Genomic DNA, 17500 nt, shown 5'->3' with positions numbered 1-17500 from the left:
TCTCTCCCTATAACAAGCTCTCCCCACTTGGTAAACCTCATGTGAATATATATGCAGATTAACACATATCCACATACATACATACATACATTTATATACAGACACACACGCATATATCTACATGTGTACATATACGAGTATACACATAGTGTGTGTGTGTGTGTGTGTGTATGTGTGTGTGTGCGTGAGTGAATGTGTGTGTACGTTTTGTGTATGTATGTATGTGTGTGTGTGCGGGTTTCATTTGTATATGTGTATGTGTGGCCATACATGTGCACACATACATCCATGTGCACATTTCCGTGTCTGTTTCTGTGCGTGTGTGTAAACACGTGTGTGGACCTTCGGTCCTAAAGCCTTCTGGTCACGCAGGGCCGGTACAAGCAAACAACCGCAACCCGACGTGTTAGGGAAGCTCAGAGCAAACGCCCCGAGTGCTGTAATTCCAAGTGATTAGAGGTCGCCTGGCAATTTACAAGCCGTAAACGAGGACAGCTATACAGGGGGGAGGGAGACGGAGAGAGATGAAGAGAAAGAGAGAGGGGAAAGAGAAAGGGGAAAGAGAGATGGAGAGAGAGAGAGAGAGAGAGAGATAGAGAGAGAGAGAGAGAGAGAGAGAGAGAGAGAGAGAGAGAGAGAGAGAGAGAGAGAGAAAGTTGGGAGTGAGGGAGGGAATGAGAGAGAGGGAGAGAGGGAGGGGGGAAGGGAGAGAGTGAGAGAAAGGGAGGGAGAGAGAGAGGGAGAAAGGGAAGGAGAGAGAGGGGGAGAGAGAGGGAAAGAGAGAAGGAGGGAGAGAGGAAAAAAGAGAGGGTGGGTGGGAAAGGAGAAAGAGGAGAAAGGAGAGGGGAGAGAGGGAATGAAAGGAGAAAAGAGAGTAAACGGAACAGAGGAAAGAAGAGAGAGAGAGAGAGAGGAAGTAGAGATGGATAGAAAATCCCACATAATCTATCATAGTAATTACCCCGTAATCCTGTAGGGATTCAATTGCCTCAATAGATAAAATAGTATCAATTACTACCCAAGACGAATCGAAATAAAGAGCTAAAAGATCCCGCAAAACGCATAAAAACAATGAAGATAAGATAAAAAGAATTCAAAGACAAAAAAAAAAAAAAAAAAAAAAAAAAAAAAAGAAAAAAAAATCCGGTTCGTGTTGCGGGTGGGTCGACTCCAAGAACGCCGTCGACTCGAAGAGATGAGCCGCGGAGCCAAGGAAGGCCTCCGAAGACAAGAATATCTTTGTTGTGACCATCGCACCGTGGAGACCTTCTTTTCTCTTGTTGCCGGGGAGAGGGGGGAGAGGGGGTAGGGGGGAGTAGGAAGGAGAAGAGGGGAGGGAGTAGGGGGAGAGAGGAGGAAGGGAGAAAGGGGGAATGTGGGTGAGGGATTGGGTGTGAGGAAGCGGAGAGGGGGGAAGGGAGGAAGAGGGAGGAGGGGGAAGAGGGAGACCGGGGCGGAGGGAATAGGGGATAGAGGTGGAAAAGAAGGAGAGGGGGAGGGGAGAATGGATGAGGGAGTGGGAGGGAGGAAACAGAGAGAGGAAGGAAGGAGAGGTAGAAGTGTGAGAGAAGAAGTAGAGAGAGGGAGGAGGGAGGAGGGAGGGGGGAGGAGGGAGGGGGGAGGAGGGAGGGGGAGGAGGGTAAGGGGGAGAGGGGGGAGGAGGTTCTTCAGGTTCGGCAGTGACGAAGGAGTCTGATCCTCCGAAGACTCTCTAAACACTGCCTGGCCTCAAGGCAGAAGCTCCTCTCGTGGAAGCGTCTCCGCGTCCCTTCTTTCCCTCCGCTTCTCCTCCCTCCTGCCCTCCATTTATCTAATGATGGGTTACAATGGGAAAGGCTACCCCACTTACATGGGCGAAAAGGGGATTCAGTATGTATGTATGCATCTATGTATAGTGGCAAAGCATGCCGACAGGAGACCCTTTGGTCCATAACGAGGTCATAAATAGGAAATGGAGAGAGAGAGAGGGAGAGGGGGAGAGAGAGATAAGGAGAGAAAGAGAGAGAGAGAGAGAGAGAGAGAGAGAGAGAGAGAGAGAGAGAGAGAGAGAGAGAGAGAGAGAGAGGTAGAAAAAGAGAGAGAGAGAGAGAGAGAGAGAGAGAGAGAGAGAGAGAGAGAGATGGATGGATAGAGAGAGGGAGAAAGAAATGGATAGAGAGGGATAGAAAAAGAGAAAGAGAGAGAGAGAGAGAGAGAGAGAGAGAGAGAGAGAGAGAGAGAGAGAGAGAGAGAGAGAGAGAGAGAGAGGAGAGAAAGGGGAGAGGGAGAGAGAGAAAAAGGTAGAGAGAGAGAGAGATGGAGTGTGAGAGAGTTGCGATTTGGGTATCCAAGACTCGAGGGAAGAATGTCAGGACAGGACCAAATAAAGACAAAGTACCAAATCTCAACCAACATAGTCTCTTCTCTTTCTCTCTCTCAGTCTCTCCCTTTCTCTATCTCTCAGTCTTTCTATAAATCTCTCTATGACTCCAGTTCTTCGGTGGGGCATTGTCCCCAAGGATAACACTAATTCTTACTGATGAAATACTAATGCTCTCTCTGCCTGCCTCTCTCTTTCTCTCTCTGTCTGTCTGCCTGCCTCTCTCTCTCTGCCTCTCTTTCTCTGCCTTCCTATTTCTCTCTTCTCTTTCTCTCTCTCTGCCTCCCTTTTTCAGATTATTGAACATGCTGATGCATGCATACACATTAGATTATATAGAAAGAACTGTACAGTGCTTCAGTAAGTCGTTCCAAACCATGACAGTGTTGTCTTGTGGTCCTAAGAATTTTTTTTTATCTATTTTAACTTTGGTTGCGTCGGGGGGGGGGGGTCGTTGAAGTCGGGTGTGGGGGGTACTGGAGTTGGGTTGGCGTGGGGGGTTGCTCTTTAGGGGATTAAAGGCATTTATGGGCGACCCGTGGGCGCCAAGCCGTGAACCCGCATTTACATAAGCGGTGTCACAAGTCCTCCCGGATATCTGGTCCCCATTGATGCGGACCGACGCTCCCTCACAAGGGCGTGAGAGCATCACGCCGCGCTGATGTATACACAGTCACCCCATTAAGTGTTGTCACCACTTTCCAAAAAATTTCGTTCGGGGGTATACTGTACATAACAGCCATGACCGAAACATTGTGAAATCGACGACGAAACTTGTTAATGCGATCGTTCTGTTGATTATTTTTTTGTCTTTTTCGTTTTTTATTTTTTATTTATGTATTTATCTATCTATTTATTTACGCATATAGTTATTGGTCTGTACGTTCCTTATGGTTGTAGTAGGGTGGCTAAACAAAAGCTTATTAACAATATAAATTAGTGTATTAATTTATTTAATACTATTAAATCACAATTCGATAAAGCACTACAGTAGACAAATGCATGCGTACACTTCGGATGCTGAGTTACAACTAATATACAGGAACCAAACATACAGGAGCTCGCTTGGTTCTCCCTACAGACTCGTATAGAAAGTTACACTGTTTAAAATAAATATATAATACAATCAATAATGAAATTAATGTCCAGTAAAACCTATGGGAATCAATTATGGAATTGGGAAAATATACAATTCCTAATTGAGCAAATAGTAAGTATTGTATAATACATAACATAATTGTACGATGCTACAACGTACCACACCATTACATGATTAGGATCCAGTGATTGTCGCTTAGTCTGTCCGTGGTGGGTGTCACACGTAGGCGTCTCTTGGTGTAATTTCCTCTGAGAACACCATACCTATGATCTTCTAACATTCTATATTGCCCAAACACATGAATCCTTGGTCCCTTACAAAATTGCGATGCTATCATTCCACAAGTAAATAAATATATAGATCAATAAAGGTAAATAAAAAATAGTAACTAAATAAATTAAATAAAATTAAATAAAAAAGTAAAATAATAAGATAGAATAATAAAAATAAAATAAGAGAAAATAATAACGTCAATAACAATAATATTGATAAAAATGGTAATAATGGAAATGATAACAACTAAATAGTAATGATTAAAATTATGGTAATGAAATGATAAATATTGATAAAAATAACAATAACAATTGCTTCAATAATAATAACGAAACCCATAATAACAGAAATGTGCCAAGTTTGATTAAAATGTTCCTCATCGTGTGAGGCCAAACGAAGTGTTTAAAACAATGTTAACTATAAAGGGTTTAAAAACTAAGTTAAATGAACGTCCATGAGCGAGGCAATCAGTTAACTAAATGAGAACTAAATAGCACGATATCAAGTGGAAACTAAACATATGGACTTTATTAAAATTAATTTGCCTAATCTTTTATTCATTTAGTCTTTGTTTTCATTTCATTGTGTTCTGTTCTCACAGGTGTTCAAGACTGGGTGAGTGAATTCATTTGCATTTAAAGACAATTTTCCTACAACAGTTTTATTATTATTATTATTATTGTCATCATCATCATCATCATTATTATCATTATTATTACTATTATTATTATCATTATTATTATCATTATTATTAATATTATTATTTATTATCATCATTATTATCATTATTATTATTATTATTATCATTATTATTATCAAATTATATGAACTACTTGCGTACCGGTTTCGATCCCTATTCGAGTGGCATTGACTCGAGTTCGATCCCACCTCATCATCTAAGCACATGGGAAACCTTTACTGTAACCCTCGCAAAAAAAAAAAAAGAATAAATAAATAATAATTAGATAAAAAAAAGAATAAATAGAAATAAATAAATAAAACAAATAAATAATAATAATGACAATAATAATATAATAAAAGTAAAAATTAAAAACAATAATAATAATAATAATAATAATAATATTGATGATAATAATAAATAATATTAATAATAATAATAATAATAATAATAATAATAACAATAATAATAATAAGAATATTAATGATAATGACAATAATAATAATAATAACAAAATGAAAATATAGAAATAAAACATTAGAAAAAATTAAATAATACGATAAAGTAATAAAATAAAATAATATGTATAAAAGTTCGAACACATTGGGCTAAGGTGACCTACTACACTTTCGAATCACCCCCCTCTCAAAAACAAAGAATGAATAAATAGCAAAACGAATACCAAATAAATAAATTGGAATAAAAATGAAAATGGTGGTTGGACACGCTTTCATAAAAACCTACACAGATTGACCAATGACCCAAGGTTTCGACCTTGACCGTTGACACCCCCCCCCAAAAAAAAAAAAATCCTGCCGGCATCTGGTCCCCTCCCCTCCCCCCGTCTCCTCCACCCCACCCTTCTCCATGTCGGGTCCTTGTTTGGCCAAAGACCGTAGGAGTCATTCATGCACGGAGGGTCTGATAAAGGAAGGGCGCAGATGCCTTCGGCGCCAGTCTTCCGTGAGGGGGAGGAGGAGGAGGAGGTGAAGGAGGAGGATGTCAAGTGCTCTTCCTGGGATTTTGATCAAACGACCGAGGTCCGTCCCGGTTAATCGGTTTTACTTATATATATATATATATATATATATATATATATATATATATATATATATATATATATATATATATATATAAATATAAATAGCTGAATGCCTAAGGATCCTCAATAAGGAGACTTACAAGAAGAGGTTCTCCACTTACGGCATCAGCATCGGCGCGGTCAAGGAAGTCCAGCTCAAACTCAAGAAGGACTTCCTTGAGGAGGGCAACAAGACGCTGGCTGAGTGCCGCGTGAGTGCCAACTCAAAGTTGGAGGCCCAAGTGAAATGGGTCGAGTTCGGCGTCCCTTCGATGTTGCATTTCCGTTGCCGCGTAAACGGCACCGAAGCCGTTGGTTTCGTGGACACGGGTTGTGCTCTGTGCACTCTGTCCACCGACTTCGTGCGGCGCCTGGGCCTCGAGGACCAGGTTGACTCGAAGTTTGCATACGGCGAGTCAGGCCCCGGGGGTGACCGCGTCCTCGGTTGCATCCACAAGGCCACCCTCGAGATGGGTGGTGAGACCTTCGTCACCAACTTCGACATGATGGAGTCTGACAAGGACGTGTGGCTCGGCATGGACCTCATCTACCGGGAGGGCATCGCCGTCGACGTCGCCAACGCCGTCCTGAGGATCACCTCGACCAACACCGAGGTTCATCTCCTCACGCTCGAGTAGGCTCAAGAAGCCACTCTCGACGAGCAGCCGAAGAAGAAACTTAGGAAGGAGTGAAGGAATGAACAAATATCGCATGGGAGAGAAGAAAAAATATACAATCAAAGAAAAAAAAATTACTTATTTCGAAGTTGGTGCCATTATGAAGGTTGTTTTCGAAGTCAGCAAAGGCAACATTTCATTCATCCTCTGATTTTAATTGAAAATATTGGTCTTCGTGAAGGTGGACAACCCTCTTGTATCAACCTCGTCTCTGACTTATGGAAAGAAACACAAAACATCTTGGAAAAGGTTCCGACATCGCTGAGGGGCATCTTCAGGTCCCAATCAGAAAAGGGTCACCAATATCACCATATCTTAGGGCTTAGGCAAGAGATTCCAATTCACTAAACAAGGGGTCGCCTCCCCTCAGCTGAATAAAACAAGTTGGTGTTAGTAACACTGGTATACAGCTCCTCTGATGTAGAACTGACAACCGGCGACAGCTTCTCTTACCCCACCACTTTCAGTTGGTGACATAGAAAATAGAGTATATATATATATATATATATATATATATATATATATATATATATATATATATATATATATATATATATATATATATATACTGGTGGATAAATTATCGCTCAAGAAACGCAAATCAAGGCTCAGAATCGGACGACAAACACAATGACAAACCGGCGACCCTATGGGACAGGATTACGGAACAAAAACTTAAGAGTTACGACCATTTACTTGTCAACAATGAAGGACAAGGAGGAGGGGATTGTGTTCATGATGAAGGAAAGGAAATTAGACGTATTAGGAGTGAGTGAAACGTGAACAAAAATGAAGTTCAGAGGAGAATTCACGAAGACGATATATACATCTTTAAAGGAAACGAAGAAGGAAGACATGGAGTTGGCTTTGTGTTGAATCCATCTTTGGGGGAGAGAGTAAATCACACAATATACAAAAATAAAAGAATAACGAATGTGTCATTAGGCATGGAACCGGAATGAATTAGTTTCATCAAGGTATATACCCCTCAGCAAGGAAGAACCATGGAAGAGAAGGAACAGTTTTACGCCAAGCTACAGGAAACGTACGATACTGTGAAATACAGAAGTAATGTCATCATTCCAGGAGATTGGAACGGGCACGTAGGAGTAGAGAGAGAAGGTATAGAGAATGTTTTGGAGGCGTTTAGTGTTGGAAACAGGAATGCAGAGGGTATGAGAGTGATAGATTTCTGTGCGAGTAATATGCTTTCGATAATGAATACGTATTATCTTCACGGGTTGAGTAAAAAATGGACGTGGTATAGATGGAATGAGACCGAGCAACGATACACAGATTCGTCAATGATAGATTTGTTTGTAACAAACAACAAGAACTTGTTTGTTGATGTGAAGGCAATGCCATCAGTCAAGGGGATCAGAGTTAGTAGAATGGTTAAGAAAGATCTATAATAAAGAATGGAGATCTGAAAAAAGTTCCGGAGGACTGGGAAACTGCTATAGTCTGTCCTGTTTTCAAGAAAGGGGATAAACTAAACTGCGGAAATTACAGAGGGATTTCACTTTTATCACATACGGGTAAATTATACGAGAGAATATTGGAAAGAAGACTGAGAAACATCACTAAAGGGAAACTGGGAAACTGGCAACATGGATTTAGACCAGGGAGAGGGACAACAGATTTAGTGTTCACATTGAAAATCATTTTAGAAAAACGATGGGAGAGGAATAAAAATACATACTTGGCATTCATAGATTTAGAAAAGGCTTTTGACAGAATAGACAGAAGGAAATTATGGGAAGTAACAGGACATCAGTATTACAGTGTACCACCAAAATTAATAAAGTGGTGAAGATTTTGTATGGAAATAGTAAGACCAGGGTGAAAAAAAAAAATTGAAAGTAGATGGTTTGTGGTGACACAGGAGTGAGGTAAGGAGGAATTTTGTCCCCATTGCTGTTTATAATATTCATGGATAAGTGCATGAGGGAAACTTGTACTGATGAGGATATCGAAATAACGATGACATATGCGGATGATGTAGCAATAATAACGGAAAATCAAATTCAGTTACAGGATGCTATAAATAGATGGCAAGAAGAAGCAAGAAGGAAAGGATTGAAGATAAATGTGAAGAAAACTGAGGCGAAGTGTGTAGGGAGAAATAGAGAAGAATGTAACATCAGTATAAATGAAAATTAGCTAAATCAGATGAACGACTTTAATTATTTATTAGATTTGTTTAAGCAGGATATCATCCAGGAGAGCGAGATTACTAGACGAATTCAAAAGTTTAATGGGAATGTAAACATCCTGTACCCTCTGCTCAAAGATAAGAATGTGTTACTGAAATGTAAAACGATAATGTGCACGACCAAACTAAGACCAGAAATGAGGGTATTGAGAATAATTATGGGGATCACCAGAAGAGACAGGATTGAAAACGAGAAAATAAGGGAGCACCTAAGTTGAGCCGATTGTTGGAATCATAGAAAGAAACAACTTGAGATGGTTTGGTCATATGAAGAGAATGGAGAAATGTATATGTCCAAGGAAGTATTTGGAACGGCAGCCTAGAGGAAGGAGGCCGGTTGGAAGCCCCAGGAAAAGGTGGATGGAGTATGTGAAAAAGAACTTGGAAGGAAGAAATTTAACGTTGGAAGAAGTAAATAAATAAGAAATTTACGAGGATCGAGATGAGTGGAGGCGTGATGATGATCGTTGCCACCTACTGTGAGGTTTCGGGTTTTCTAATTCGTGAAACTCGAGGGAATAATTATCCTTATTATCTAATCGTCCATCAACAGTAAGGCCCCTTTCACACTAGGTAACTAGTGACAGTCACTACTAGTACTAATAGTTGCCTACCATTATTTTAAATCGAGCCTTTCACACTACGTCACTACGGTTGCCCGCTTGCGCAACAGGCTATGGCTGTTTCCCGTTCCGGTAACAAGTGGGCGTCACTGGCAGTTGCTGTCACCTACCGTCTCTTTTTTCTTGACCAGCAAAGCCAACAGAAGCACCTCCTCCATTGATGCCATTCTTTCGACTAAAGAGATGATGAGAAAGGATTCCACAACTCGGTGACAGTCACTGGTTGCTTGCAGTTGCCCGAGACTTTCACACTAGGCAACTAGTGACCGTCACTAGTTACTCAGTCAACTTAACTCAATTCCTAAGTGACTACACTCCCACGAGGTTAAGTATACGGAGGTCAGATTGACTTAAAAGGAACTTCCTCTTCGAAGTCGGCCGGAGTCTCTCATCGAACTCGAACCTACTCATTTGGCTTCTTCCTTTGATCACATCGACACTGATGAAATCTCAGCGCCAGACCTTCCTTACATTCCGTGCTTGGCTCTAGTCGAGAACGGACCTACACCTGAAGGTGCGAAACTATCGCCGTCAACTACTTGAATCCAGTGCTCGTCGTTAACGACTCGTACCGGCTGTCTCAAGTTGTGTTACAGTGCTAAAAACTACTGCGCGCTATTAATCAGCCTACTTTCCTATCAAGGCCCTCCCTTCCTCGATGGAATAATCGGGGTCGGAAGCGGCGTCCAGCTTAGAGCAGGACTTAATGATATCCGACACTGATGACGACATTAGTGTTAACCACTGGCCCGACCTGCCTCGTCCTACCTCCACTCCCCATCACCCTCCAACAACCACCCAGCATGATACCCACCAGTCTACATCGCTCCCCAGTACCAAACGGCGGCCGACGACACCTCTACCTTCGCCGCAGGAGAATGTCAACCGCCTGCTGCCAAGACGATCAAGGGAACCTCAAGTGAGTGTAATAAGGCTCCTATTCGCCCTACCCTGCCTAATCACAGTGCTACTCCCGTTGCCCCCACCCGACCCACACCCGCCCGTCCAGCAATTGCTCCCCGAGACAAGTATATTAAGTTGGCCGTTAGCGGGAACCCAACCACAGAAGTTAAACAACGCAGGCTGTCAACAATCACCAAGACATTACACCAGCAACGGGATACGGCCGAGGTTAAGATGGCTGCACTCACCTCTCGATTCATCTACATATCAAGACAACGCACAGACATCCTGGACCGAGTTACTACAAATGAATTTATGTCACTGCCTCTTCTCCCTCAAGACTCCCCCGAAAGACCTCGTAAGTACCCCCAATACCTGCTCACTCGCTATCCCGTTGACGTGGATCACAAGCTTGCCCTACAGCTCCCAGGAGTACACTCAGCCAGGCGCTTCATGCAGAACGGTACCCCCATCAACCGCATTGTTATTGTGTGGAGCCTCCCCGAGACACCCCCCGACACCATTACCTTTGACTTCCTCCCTCTCCTCCCCCCGTGTCAAGTCCAAAGACTCCGTGACGACCGACCCTGGTGCTTCAGGTGTTGGGGTATCGGTCACATTTCCAGGTACTGCTCCGCCTCCCCTAAGTGTGCCTGGTGTGCCGCCGCCCATGAATCCAGAGAATGTCCCGTCCGAAGTGCGCCCCCGCCCCCATCTGCGACTACTTCCACCTCTGAACCTCCACCACAGCCGAACCCATCACAATGGAAGTGCCCCCGATGTCTACAGCCAGGTGTCAACGTCTGGCACGGCTGTACTCGGCGCAAGACCCAGACCAATGGCCCCACCTCAGCCCCACCACCTCCTCCCGCCCGGACTGTCCTCTCTGCTCCCCCCCCCCCTCAGCAAGACGCTGCCCTCCGTAAGGCCGTTGCAGCCCTTCAGGCGCGATGTGCAGCACTCGAGGACCGCTTCGCCTCCATTGACACCAGGATTGACAGCCTTGTCTCGGCCCAAACTACTACTGACACCAGACTCTCCACACTGGCGGAATCCCAACAAACCCTCGTCTCCTCCATCTCCATGCTTGCCGAGAGAATGGAATCCATTGCAACTCGTCTCGACAAACTCTGTAAGTTACAACCCAGTACTAGCCAGTCTTCCTCGAATCGTCCATCCACCTCCACACTCCGGTCTCCTACTAGCAAACGCAACGTTCGTAACTAACATTCACCTAGACCACCTTTCATGGAACATCAATGGTATCACCAACCACAAAAAGTACACACAATTGAAGGCATATGTACAGACACATCACCCTTGTGTCATTTTTCTCCAGGAGGCGTTTCCAAACCGGCCCAACACTGCACCACAGGCACCCTCCCTTCCCGGATATATCCCCTATATTCATACGATACGAAACGGTCTTCTAACATACATACACAATACACTGATACACCGTCTTCTGCGCTCCTCTACAGACCCTGACGTAACATTCCAACTCTTCGAGATAGAAATTGGGGGCGGAATCCTACAGCTCTGCAATATCTACTCTGCTCCCGCACGTCTTCGTCCAACCACTCTTCCACCACCTACGATGAAAGGTATAATATATCCAGGGGATTTCAATGCTCGACATCCTGCATTGGGAGATCGTTCTGGCACCACTAACCGCCCTGGTGTTCACCTACTATCCTTCATCCGACAACATCATCTGACCCGCTGGGACACAGGTGGCGCCATACACTCCCGGGGAGGCACCCTGGACCACGTCCTCACCTCTGGCTTGGTATCATCCCGTATCCAGTGCTCCTCAGTACCTGCATTATTCTCAGACCATATTGCTCTTCTCTTCCACTATTCTCTTCCTACGATACCTACACCCCCTATCACACGCCTACGCCTCACCATACCCCCCAAATACTGCCCGACGTACATTTCATACATGACCTGCATACTACCTACCTTAGACTGTTGCTACCCCGACCAGTTATACACCAGCCTTGTCTCCGCCACCCACGACTTTTACAGGCTTTACGTATCACGACCCCCACCATCCAAACGTCGCCCTCCTCCTCACTCGTGGTACCTAGACACCCGACTTCAGGACGCACAGAAAGAAGCGGAGCGCGTTGGACTCATGTTCCAAACTAACCCATCTCCTGAACTACTTCATCGTTACCAGCAATCCAGAGACGATTTGACAACCCTCCTAGAATGTATAAGTACTGACTCCTGGAAGAGATTCACGGACAGAATTAATCACCAAACTAGTGTAGCCTCCATGTGGCACCTTATTCGCAGGGTAATTAAGAAGACTCCTGCTACTGCCCGTCATCATTCCCCCACCGTATTTGCCGAACAGCTCATCGACACGTGGTCAAACCAGTCCAACCCTGCCAACCTACCTACCCCCGTCCAGGATGCCCTCTCCTACGGTGCTTTTGCTCGTGGACTCCGCCTAGTACATGCTCTTCTGCAAGAGGATGATGAAGAAAATATACCAATCACTGAAGATAAACTACGACGTGCTCTCTTGAGAGGTAAAGCCACGTCCCCTGGGGATGATGGTATTACCTACAATGTGCTACGTTTACTGCACCGTATACCCGGTAACCCCCTCCTTCGCCTCTACAATATGTGTCTACGAGATGGATATATCCCACATGCCTGGACCACGAGTACAATAATCCCCATACCCAAGCCCGGTACAGCAAATTTCAGGCCCATCTCCCTTACATCCTGCTTCTGCAAAGTAATGGAAAGAATCTTGCTCACCCGACTGATGTACCAACTACAAGATCGCCTTTCTCCACGTCTCTTCGGCTTTCTACCCCAACGCAGCACCCATCACTGCCTCGTCGACTTGTATTCTCGCCTCTCCCGTGACAGTGTTGTGGCATTTATAGATCTAAAAAAGTGCATTTGATATAGCAAACCGAGACGTTATTTTAGATCAATTAATTGACTTTGGAATTAAGGGTAAATTATTACGATGGATTAAGGGCTACCTCAGTAACCGGACCTCCCGTGTCTTCTTTAGCGGTGCCTACAGCTCCTCACGGGATTTTCATCTCGGCACTCCTCAAGGAGGGGTACTAAGTCCATTTCTCTTTAATATACTTATGCATCGTCTCCTCACGTCTTTGTCCACTATTCCTGAGGTCACAATTACATGCTATGCAGATGATCTATGTATTCACTCTACCTCCCCAACACACCTACAACTCTTTCTTACTTCTCTCTCCCAGGCTTCTGCTAACTGTGGCCTTGTTGCTTCCCCACAGAAGAGCAGAATTTTCTCCTACCGCCCTCCTGCCACGCTGCCAGAGTTCATGATTGGAGACTGCATCATCCCACTAAGCTCCCAGTACTGCTACCTTGGTGCACCAGTACGAATCTCGGAAACTCTTTCTGCCCGGCGTCAATCCCATACCGTAATTCGTGAATTGCTAGATCGTCTCCAACGTCGGCTCCGGCCTCTCCAGTGGCTCACCAACAACTCTTCCGGTATCTCCATCCCCGTGGCCAGAACTGTCTATATTACTTTTATACGCTCTGTTGTTGATTACCTCTCCCCTGCCTTAATTCAACTTCCTCGATATGCTTTAGAGCCACTGGAGATTTTTCAGAATAAAGCCATGAGAATCATTCTCGGTTGCCCAATGACTACCAGAATTGTCAACATGCAACGGGAATTACGGCTTCCATCCCTAGTTGAGAGGATTTATTCTAATGTCACCCCACCTCTCACCGCACTTCACAGCACTAGTCAGAGCTTCTCTCAGCCCCGCTCCGCCCGTCCCCTCCCTCATGCCCCCTGGGTCGCCGTCTTATAAAGTCTATCTCCTCCTTCATTCGCAGCCTAGATTTACAAGTACCAGTAGCTGACATACCCCCAGGCCCTCCCCCGTGGACGCTACCATCGCCTGTGGTTAGCTTCACTCCTACAGCAAAATGTGACCCACCTCCTCTACAACTACAGCTAGCCTTGGAACATGTTACCCAGGTAACATCCTCCATCACTGCTCCGCATCGCCTCTACACTGACGGGTCACTACAATCGGATGGTGCAGCTGGAGGAGCAGTCTACTCACCTGACCTACCGCCGCCTCCTGAGGGCTGGGTCGGCCGTCGACTCAGAGATCACTCCAGCTCCACGTTGTGTGAACTATACGCCATCTTAGATGCTATCAGTCTCGTTTGCCAAAGAGGAGTTAATGCTGTCATTATATGTGACTCTAAGCCTGCACTGCAATCCCTCACCGCTATTCATCCCACTCACCATTCTGTTGTACAACAAATCCTTTCCTTTCTATCCCTACTAACTATCCGTAATCTCTGCATTAAATTTATTTGGATTCCATCTCATGTAGGTTTGCACCATAACACCAAAGTAGACCGCCTAGCAAAAGAAGCCTGCCGACTCCCCCGTCGTGGTGATGGACGACCTCTCTCCCTGCTATGTTACCTCAACAGGGTCCGCTCCGCTGCACTTCTGCCTGAGCAACGTCGACGGGACACCGAGAGACCCTTCAGTGTCACCATCACCCACTACGAATCCGTATGCCGCCACAAATACAAGTACCGCCGCAAGGGACTTATGGTTCGTCGCCACAATGTTGTCTCAGCCCGACTGCGGCTAGGCTACCGTCCACCGTGGCAGGTCGCCGGGGTGGAGGGCGAGCCTGTATTCACAGAATGTCGCCTATGCCACGCTCCACTAGCCAACACCATCGAGCACTACTGCCTAGCGTGCCCCACTGTAAAACATCTAATACCCCAGGGACTACCATTAGATGCAATCTGTGGTCATCTCCTATCACAAAATAGATTAGATGAAATACTTGTCTGTTACCCCCGCTTTGGTGGGTTCTCATAATACCTGATGCCCTGCGTGACATCTCAGTCTTATTCCCTTTTGAATGAATGTACAATACCCAGTGTCGTATATGTTACCTGCAACTCATGTATTTGTATGTGTATATAAGTGTATGTGTACGTGTGTAAGCATGTGCATCCCAGTTGCCTTCCTACATTCATTATGAAAACCTCCCCCCACTGTATGACGCTAATGCGTAATAGAAAAAAAAAAAAAAAAAAGACCTTCCTTAGTCTTATAATGCCTTGTTCACACTGGTGGTTTGAACCGCGGTAGTTCAATTACAATGTAAGTCAATGGAAGCGTTCATACACAACAGCGTAGTTTTTCCTTTACTATGCGGTACCGCTGCGGTTTCGAACCGCTAGTGTAAACAGGGCAAATTGTACTGGACTACATGGCATCCGATGTCTCCTCGAGTTTGTGTTTTATATGATGAAATCGAGGTTTTTTCGTCATGGACTGCCTTGTCCATGGTCTCGAATGCTAGGAAAGGAGTTAAGGTGACGGCATTCTAGGCATTTCTGGCTAGCATGCTATTTGCTTTTCTTTCTTGGTTTGAATAGAAACGACTTTAGTTACGATATTTGTTTTTCGAGTTTCCCAAAGTCAAATTATTCTTGCGTCATATAGTGAGAAGCTGAATGACAAAGTAGGAGAAGTCAAACCTAAAATACGATTGTTAGACACATTGTTGAGGTGTTCTTAGTCTAGAATATTGTAACCGAAGTCGTTTCTACTCAAACCAAGTAGCAAAAGTAAGTAGTATGCTAACCTGGTGTGCCGTCACGGTGGCTTGGGATCAGTCCTCGATCTTTATATATTTTTTCTGTTTGAAGACGCGATTTTAAGCAGATGAGGTTGGCGGTCCCCAGCCTGAGGGTGGGCTTTACCGACCGCGACCCCTAAGGCTTGTTTCACATGTATCCCCTTTTCGCCGTGCGCCGTCCACGACACGACGTCGGGCTCTTAAACAACCATGGTGACGTTTTCACACGTCACAACCAAGACCACGACCACGACCAAGACCACGTATGATAACATTCATAGACACCCATGGTTATTTGTGAGCACGACGTCGCGTAGTGGTGGGCGCACGGCGAATAGTCAATACGTGTGAAACGATCCTTAGAGGCCGGAGTTAAAGGCCTTAGTTATATTAAATTGTCTGTCTTTAGCCTGAATAAAATAAATTAAGAGCGTCATCGTCATGATGAGGTTACGTTCGATTGTGTCCCCTCCGAAGTAGTCCACCTCGTTGAGGCTTCTTTAAGAAATTTTCATTTCTCACGTTTGAAACCTTTGACCTTCTTCCTATTTCCTTATCAGTGAAATCTTACATAAGATGACAATGACAAAGAATGTGGAGCAGAAATGTCCCAGACCAAAACGAGGTGGTAATGGACATGTAACTGACTATTGTAGGCCTTGTGGTCTCTTGCAGTCTCTTTCATTATTATGTTCTTATGTTCATATGTATATACACGGATACAGCGGCGCACGCATTCACACACACACACACACATACACACACACACATACACAACTATGCCTGAAAAAAGGGACGTCATAGGTAGAAGGAATTCTTAGGGTAACAGAACTTTGGTTTTATATTTCCTTCGATTTCAGCTTCGTGGAAGAATGTGTCAGGGTCTTGCCTGTTTTGGAAGAGTCTGACAGGGTTGTCATTCAGATGAAGAGCAAGAAAAGAGTCCGACAAAGCGAAATCTCTTTGATTGTCGTTGTTCGGGAGAAACGCTTCAAGTTCACCTTGAAGATTTCGCCAAGAGCCAAGATCGCCGAACTCAAAGCTGAATGCCTAAGGATCCTCAATAAGGAGACTTACAAGAAAAGGTTCTCCACTTACGGCATCAGCATCGGCGCGGTCAAGGAAGTCCAGCTCAAACTCAAGAAGGACTTCCTTGAGGAGGACAACAAGACGCTGGCTGAGTGCCGCGTGAGTGCCAACTCGAAGTTGGAAGCCCATGTGAAATGGGTCGAGTTCGGCGTTCCATCGATGTTGCACTTCCGTTGCCGCGTGAACGGTACCGAGGCCATTGGCTTCGTAGACACGGGTTGCGTCCTGTGCACTCTGTCCACCGACTTCGTGCGGCGCCTAGGCCTCGAGGACCAAGTTGACTCGAGGTTCGCTTACAGCGTGTCAGGTCCCGGGGGCGACCACGTCCTCGGTTGCATCCACAAGGCCACCCTCGAGATGGGTGGCGAGACCTTAGTCACCAACTTCGACGTGATGGAGTCCGACATGGATGTTTGGCTCGGTATGGACCTCATCTACCGGGAGGGCATCGCCGTCGACGTGGCCAACTCCTTCCTGAGGATCACCTCGACCAATACAGAGGTTGACCTCATCACGCTCGAAAAAGCTCAGGAAGCCACTCTTGACGAGCAGACGAAGAAGAAACTCAGGAAAGAGTGAAGGAATCACCAAACAGCTTTTGGGAGAGAAGAAAAAAAGAAAAAAGAAGAAAAAAAAATATTCTGAAGTTGGTGTCATTGTGAAGGTTGTATTCAAAGTCAACAAAGACAACATTATTTCATTTATCCTCTGATTTCAATTGAATATATTGGTCTTCGTGAAGGTGGACAACCCTTTTGTATCGGCCTCGTCTCTTCCTTATGAAAAAAACAAAACAAAAAACACGAAACATTTTGGAAAACGTTCCGACATCGCTGAGGGACATAATTATT

The sequence above is a fragment of the Oratosquilla oratoria genome, chromosome 9, assembly GCF_046742065.1.
Source record: "Oratosquilla oratoria isolate Oo_2021 chromosome 9, ASM4674206v1, whole genome shotgun sequence".
Classification (NCBI taxonomy): Eukaryota; Metazoa; Arthropoda; class Malacostraca; order Stomatopoda; family Squillidae; genus Oratosquilla; species Oratosquilla oratoria.
The sequence above is the reverse complement of the archived record's forward strand: the minus strand, read 5'-3'. Positions refer to the sequence as shown.